The sequence below is a fragment of the Anolis carolinensis genome, chromosome 4 (genome assembly GCF_035594765.1).
Source record: "Anolis carolinensis isolate JA03-04 chromosome 4, rAnoCar3.1.pri, whole genome shotgun sequence".
Taxonomy (NCBI): Eukaryota; Metazoa; Chordata; class Lepidosauria; order Squamata; family Dactyloidae; genus Anolis; species Anolis carolinensis.
The window spans coordinates 70,402,941-70,410,800 of record NC_085844.1 but is presented as its reverse complement, the minus strand read 5'-3'; the positions used below and the strand labels follow the sequence as shown (position 1 = coordinate 70,410,800).

The 7,860-nt window shown below is 35.9% G+C and overlaps 1 protein-coding gene across 2 annotated transcripts in view; it reads right to left on the bottom strand.

The window, feature by feature from the left end:
* Nucleotides 1-7,860, bottom strand: part of tshz1 (teashirt zinc finger homeobox 1) — a 100,193-nt gene that overhangs the window by 70,549 nt on the left and 21,784 nt on the right. The gene's annotated exons all lie outside the window — the stretch shown is intronic.

The following is a 7,860-nucleotide window of genomic DNA, read 5'->3' as shown; positions in this document are numbered from 1 at the left end:
GCCAAGAAAATGCCTGAGGATCACTATACGTCAAAATGACTTGAAGGCATGCAACAACAATAACAACATATTTAAAATGACCATTATTCATTTCCATCACACTTTGCTCTGTTATGGAATGTGGAATTCTTGTGTTTCCTAGTGCTGTCTTTTCCTGATTTTTCTGTTTGGATTGCCAACTAACTAGGAAAAAATAGTTTCTCTGTTTGTGGTCTTCAACAAGCAATTTGAGATTCCCAATATCCTTTAACATCACAATTATGTCAAATGTCCAGGAGGAAAAAATGCAGAAGGTCAGGAAGAGAGCATGATATGGCAACTAAACAGATCATGGAAAAGGTGGAGATGCACGTGATGCAATCTGGCTTCCACTGTATTATCACTGTCACTTATTTATATATCATCATCACTGCACAAGGCACTTTACAAGTAAAAGATCAACAAAATAATTCCCTGTCCTCAGGCTTACAGTCTAAGACATGACACAAAAGGAAATGGGAATGGCAGTGTGGGAGGGAATAGCACTCAACAGATACTGTCACTTCTCTCTCTCTGAGGCCAGGGCAGTGGCAGTTGGGATGGAGGGAGGATCTTTCATCTGTTTCTGGGTATAGGCATGATGGAGATGGGCATGCCTTTTAGCATTATGAAAGAGGTTCTCACCACGTACTTACAGAGCTATAACCTACCCACCCCACCTATGAAAAAATCTTACCAAAAGAATTCCAGCAAGAACCAGTGTGTGAAGCTTTAATCATCTTCTAATATCTAAACAACAAACAAAATAAAGTTACAGTTACAAGAATATTGGAAATTTTGTCTCCTAATGCAAGCCAAGGACAGTACCACTGGGTGACAAGTGCTTAGGTGCTCCAAGCAACATATGAAGCCATTTCGTCTTCTGCAATAGTTTATTCCCCATGTTCACCATGAGCACTACAAACCTAGCATAAGCAGAAAGTAAAAGGAATGGTGTGGATCAAGTTAGGCAGAAGGTAGGAAAGAACTACCTGACTGCCGCGAACAGACTGCTAGAGTAGATGGGCATTGTCTAGCATAATTCCTTTTTATGTTCTCATAGACATATACTTGCCCTCAAGCTGATAGCTAGAACATTACCTCAGATTGTAGCGAGTACAATGACAGCAGAAATGGTATAAGAAGTCACCTTATTCCCCTCAAAGTTCCATACAAATGCTAATGGGACATATGAGCAAAAAAGCCACCTAGTGTAGTAGAAGTCATTAGTTATAAAAGTATTTCTGCAACACCATGCACAAGCTGGAGCATTTGAGATTTCTCTGAGGATGAAAACAAAGTTTCCGTACTAATGGAGCCTTTCCCTCTAGATATTGTAGACTTCAATCCACACTATTTCCAGCTAACCTGGCCAAAAGTTCATGGGATCTAGATAGTTGGGATGGCACGATGGGATGTTACCTTAAGATTCCAATGGAAACTACAAAGCAAATGACACATATATAAAATATTTATTACGAACTGAAAGTTTAAAAGCAGTAAAAATTTCCAATCCAGACACAAGCAGCCCTAAATTACATAATGGTAATCCAGCATATAACAAAATGGAGAAATCCCTTCATGAGTGATAATCCTAGTCAAATTCTAGATCATGGCCATTTGGTTAAACTCATAGTTACCATAATCAACCAACTAGCAATTAATGCTTATCTCCAGACAGTTGCAAATTCAACTGCAAACAGCAGCTAAGGCTTTGTAGGATTATAGTAGATGGTTATAGCAACCTATCTCCAATAAAGTTTAGGAACAGAAGACAGTGCTCTAAGGTAAAACCAATTTACCTGAGTATAAATGCTACACAAATGTCCAGACCCTTATTAACAAGGCATTCCATTTTTCTTCCTTGCTCATCATTTGCAAGAAGATAAACCATTATATTAACCTGTATATGTAAGATAAAAACACTTAACAAGATGGGACCACATGCATAAGCAAGAGAATCAGAGCCATGGGGTCTGATTTCTTTCTCACGACATCTGGTCTTAACAGGAGGAAGCATCAGGCATGTTGGCCCAAATTCAGAAAAACACTTAAAAGTATATTCTTGAATTTAAATACATAAACAAACTTTTTAAAAAATGCTTTTTTGAATAAAGCTTCAACAAGGACCACTTCTTATCATAGGTACAGAGCTATCTGACTATATTTTCAATTGTTTATGGGAGCTGCATATATTTTTCAACTAACACCAGGAATCTATTTACTTGTAGAATTATTTTTTTTAAATCTCACTCATCAGCAACTACTGGACAGAAGTGAGCAAATTTCCAATTTTCAAGAACTCCACTACATGACTAAAAGGGGATAATTTTTTTACAATACAAAATGTGAACCACATCACAAGGATTCTCAAAATATTTTCACATGTGTGTTTTTAAGTGGTTAGGCTGAGAACTTCCTTTGTTCTTTCTGTTTCCTTTAATCCTTTTGGTTAATATGTAATGTACTACACTCATCTGCTTTAATATGCTAAATGCGCAGTCGTAACCCAGTGCACGTCATATTTGGACTTCATATATAGCTTGTTTTACAAATCTAAATTCTGTAAGTAGGTTGCCCAAATCTTCCTCACCACTGAAACACTGAATGCTCCTTTATGCAGAACACAACATGTCTTTCCCTTGTGTGATTATATAGAATCGAGGGGGAAACACACACAAGGTGTTGAGTTTAGCTCAGCTTTTACCAGTAAAATTAACATCTCAGCAGAAGTAAAAGGTCAACTAGTTTTAAGAAAGAAAGAGGGCAGCTGTTATCTCATTCACATTGGTTTTACTGCCTTCAAACACAGAAGTAATGCAATGGATAATAAGCTGCACATTAATTAAATGTTCCACATAACGCAACAGCATCACTAGCATAACTTTAAAACATATAGTTTTCAATATTTTAAGGGATGTAACTAATCAAACATGCTTAGAGGAACTCCCTATCTGTAGCACAACTGTTTTCCCGATATCTTTATATCTAAATATCTAAACCAGGAAGGAAGAGGAAATAGTGGCATTATAAAATGCAAACAAGATGATGGTTGAAAGTTTCCCACCTTTAGACCATTACAAAATTCAAGCAGGGAATGTTTATATACTATCAGGGCTCTCTTTAAAAGGTTTATACTTTTACTTTATGACCTGTCCTTGATTTGACACTTCCGCTCATCAGAAAGGGATTTATAAAATAATCCTGAAGGTGAGGAACAGACATCTGTCAGGGACTGACTGGGTTTCACTTTGCGAAATTTAAGAAGGGAGAGAAATCCTGTTAAGCTCTCTTTAGTCACCAATAGACATCAAAGGTAATAATTAAAGAAGACAGACGTCATAAAAATAAATTTATGTAGTTCTTTATAATGCACAAAGCATTCTAGTGTGTAAAACATCTTTTAACAGTAAAAGAAAATACATCCTCCTATGTGGAGAGGATAGAATTGGAAGATGCTTGTTTTGTTTGTTGCCTATTTAAAAATTATTTCCTTCATTTTTAAAAGTACAAGTTTAAACTGAAGTCTTTCAAAGCCTTTACCATCTGTGGGTACATGAACTATGGATGACCCCAAATGATTTGCACTCTGCTCAGAATCCCTTAGAAAGCACGGGAAAAAGTATCATTAAGAATGACTGATGACTGCCAGTCATGGTTGACCTCACCCAAGCTTTGGTCTCTGCCTCAGTAATAAGCTGTCCTTTATTAGCACCAACACTCCATAAAAGGGGTGTGTTTAGTCACAGGATAGTGGCCTCCTAATGCTCATTGCTTGGCTCTGAAAGATTGATTAGTGCTCATTTTTACTGCCTTCACTGCATATACAGTTGACAGTACCACAGAGCATCAGGACCTGCCGTATGTGGCTAGGCCTCCAGCGACAAAGATCTAGAGAGAAGAGTGAACGTAATAGGAATGTTTTTACGGAACAAAAGTAAAATTACAATAACAGTGTGTTCAGTGACACAACTAGGTCCCAGACTTAGTAGTCTTACAAAAACGGCCATACTGTATGGCTTTACTTCTGAAACACAGAATTTCCCTTCTGCTACGACAATCACCATTCAATTTTATGTATTCCTGATATATGATACTCCATGCACACAATACATGAAACAAAAATACTGGTTTTTTTAAAAAAAAATGATTGCATTTGTGCAGCTTTACATTATGAGCACTATGAGCAATACATTCCAATACATCCACTGAGACGCACACTCTTTGGATACCTAAAACCATGAATAACAGCTAACTCTACATTTTTAATATACCAGATCCAAAGGCACACCACAGAATCACTGCAAAACTTAGATGACCCAGAAACACTGCTGGGGGGCATTTTGGGGGAGCGCAAGTTAAACTGATAAGTTAAACTGTGGCTCTTAAATCCATATATAAGAGAATTGTATTATAAATAAATTTTAATTGCACAACTATCTTGACTGCAACAATAAAATTAGATTTACTTCTACCAATTTGAAATGCTAAATGTGTTTGCTTGGTAAGGGTCCTTTTATAGTAGAGAAAATGATATTTTGTATGTAAAATGTAATAGAGGATCTATAACTTAGTACTGTACATGAACTTTGTACTGTATATTCTATATTGTTTTTAAAAGTACAAATAAAGAAAGGATGCTGGAGAATGCAGTATTTGCAGACACATGGTTTCTAGTTTGCCCATGTGCTGACACAGACCCCAAAGTCCAGACCTACCTGTATCACACAATCTAATACTGAATGTAATGCTGCCCCATTTGAGCATCAATATTAAAAGGGTGTAAATTTACACAGAGACAAATAATTTATTTTATTCATAGTCATTTATTTTATAATTTTATATCTCTCCCAAACTGAAGAAAAATGTAAAAACAAGCAACATAAAAGCAGTATTTTAAATGTATCTTAAAATATAAAATCACAGGCCCTGTTTGTTGATCCGCTTGTTTTTTTCCCCTTGTTTCTAATGAAATAATTTGTATTTTTCCTTGTTTCTAATGAAATAATTCTTTGGGCTCTTGCTTTTAGTTTGCTTTTGCCTCAAAACTTTTACAGCTTGCCAAAATAATAGATGGCCATTTTTTAGTTTGCAAAGGCTAAAATTTAGTAATAAAGTTTCATGTGGAGAAAGTCTTCAGTACATTCGGAAGGCCAATGTTCTTAGTTTAGATCCTCTTGTACTATAATCTTCACCAGGTGCATGTTTTCTGCCAAGAAGAAGAAAAAACTAAACAAAATAGAATGAAATGTTTACCCTGACAATTTTTTGCCAAATTTTCCCATCTTTCCCATCATTACTATAAGAATATCTCATAATCAAAGTCAGTGGTGCTGTCCAGAGATCACATCAGAACATCGCTTCTGCTAACAATAGTTTAAAGCTCAAACCAAACAGTTATGCAAATTATTAAGCTGCTTGTTTGTTTCTTCTTCCAACCACTGGACACTCTACTTTCCAGATAACAGGGGAAAATATTCTACCCGTGGAACACGCCAGGAGTCTGTGAAAATTCTTTCAAGTGGAGTTGAATAAAACCCCACAAAAGTGTAAATTGCTGGAAATCCACTGATACATTTTTAAACCTTTTACAGAGGGGTAGGGAGGAGCTTGTAAACTACTTAAAAGATGCCAGGACAGGAAAGGAAAACCTTCCAGGAGATGAAAATCGCCCTTTAGGTTCGGGGGGGGGGGGGGGGGGAGTGGACTGGAAAAAATAGTCTTGGATATGTGTAGTTTTTGTATGCTGGATAATGGCCTTGATGTTACTGTAGTTTATCCATTCTGAGATTATGCTAGTCCATGGTGAGTACAAACCACAGGTTACAAACCCACATTGGACCATGGTTTCCGATTCTGGTAAAACTTTTCTAACTATGGTGTGGGATAATGTCTAAAAGGAGCTAATGAGCTTACTCTGGTTGTACCCAATATGATAGAAATAACAACAAGAATAGTACAACACTGGCACTGCCAAGGACTATTGGAGGTATTAATGTTTTGTAATCTAGTATGTGACATATATATCAAGATAAATATAATGTTGATATTAAATCTAAGCAACAGTCTACAGTGGATACTGTACTTTATGTATTGGATGAAGTAGAGCTGGAAGACCTTTTAGGTTTTTTTGCTGGAAAGATTCCCTCCCCTTATTTTTTTTTAAAAATACACAAGTATCCACATCCACAATGGAAGATTGCGGAGGAGAGGGGGGTTCATATTCTCCTTTCCGCTGGTAGATCCCACGGTTCCCTATAGCACAAGAACTCTGTTGGAAAGGCCGGATCCCTGAAAACTAAGCAGAGGAAACTTCCAGCGTTCCACCAAACTGCAAAAATGCCATCAGTTACAACATGCAAAAAAAGTGACGTTCAGTTATTTACCTTAACTACATTGCTGCTACTAAGAATAGGCAGGAAACAAGTGCTTCCATTTGAAGAAAAATAAATGTACAGTCTAGTTTTCTAGTACCTCTTTGATGATTTTCCTACCTATTAACCCACACTGGGTTATTAGGTAGATATTTTTTAGCTGCAGTCTTGTTTCTGTGGAAAGTAACTTCAACTCTCCAGAACAGCCAGCTAGATTAGAATGTAATAAACATCAATATATTCAATTTTTCCTGTTTTTTTAAAAATCATACTTGTGGAAGAGTAACCCCTGACCTATTAACACTACTGCACAATATTGGGTAGGCATAACCTTACTGACTATTGTACATCCAAATGTAACTGAATTCTACAAAATCTTACAAAATTCTACATTAAAGATTTTACCTAAGACTAATTCAAAATGATTGAAGGTTACAGGAAAAAACTTTCCCAGGTAGCTGTTCCAGAGAACCACTTATATTTTTTACAGAAAAATACAGCTGAGAAAGGTGTGTTTTACATTTAGTTCTATAGGCTTGTGAACTACGACACAATGGCACAACTTTACTGTATTAGAATTTTTGCACCACATGTTAAATTCTGAAATAAATGTCAGTTTTCAATTGCCTGTATTTGAGAGATGTCATGCAGCAGCAATATCCCCTAGATATGGTGAAAATTTGCTAATGAGGCAATTATTTTAAAATGATTCTTTCTCACTTCTAGCTTACTATATCTTTTCTTATTCTGATTTTTATGAAATTGTATAAGCTGTCAATGCAAAACGACCTCAGATCATACTATTATTATTCAGCTGGGTGTGGCTGGAAAATGTTAATCCATAAGAACAAACCACTTTTTATTATCAAGTTTTCACACAGCATTTCCTGCACTGAAAATATAATTTTCTAAAATAACATTTCTCAGATCAACCATCCACTGAAATTAACACATTATTGGCATTTTGATGTTTTGTTCATGGCCAATGTAAAACCAATACAGCCTTTTAACTGAATTCCTTGTACATATCTTGCACCATATCTCCTCTCATATCACACACAGTTTATATTTTTAAATACAGTAGAGTCTCACTTATCCAACACTCGCTTATCCAACATTCTGGATTATCCAATGCATTTTTGTAGTCAATGTTTTCAATATATCATGATATTTTGGTGCTAAATTCGTAAATACAGTAATTACTACATAGCATTACTGCGTATTGAACTACTTTTTCTGTCAAATTTGTTGTATAACATGATGTTTTGGTGCTTAATTTGTAAAATCATAAATTAATTTGATGTTTAATAGGCTTTTCCTTAATGCCTCCTTATTATCCAACATATTCGCTTATCCAACGTTCTGCCGGCCCGTTTATGTTGGATAAGTGAGACTCTACTGTACGTACTTACACAGAAATAACTCTAGAACCTAATCTGTGGTAACATTTGATAACTATATCACATTT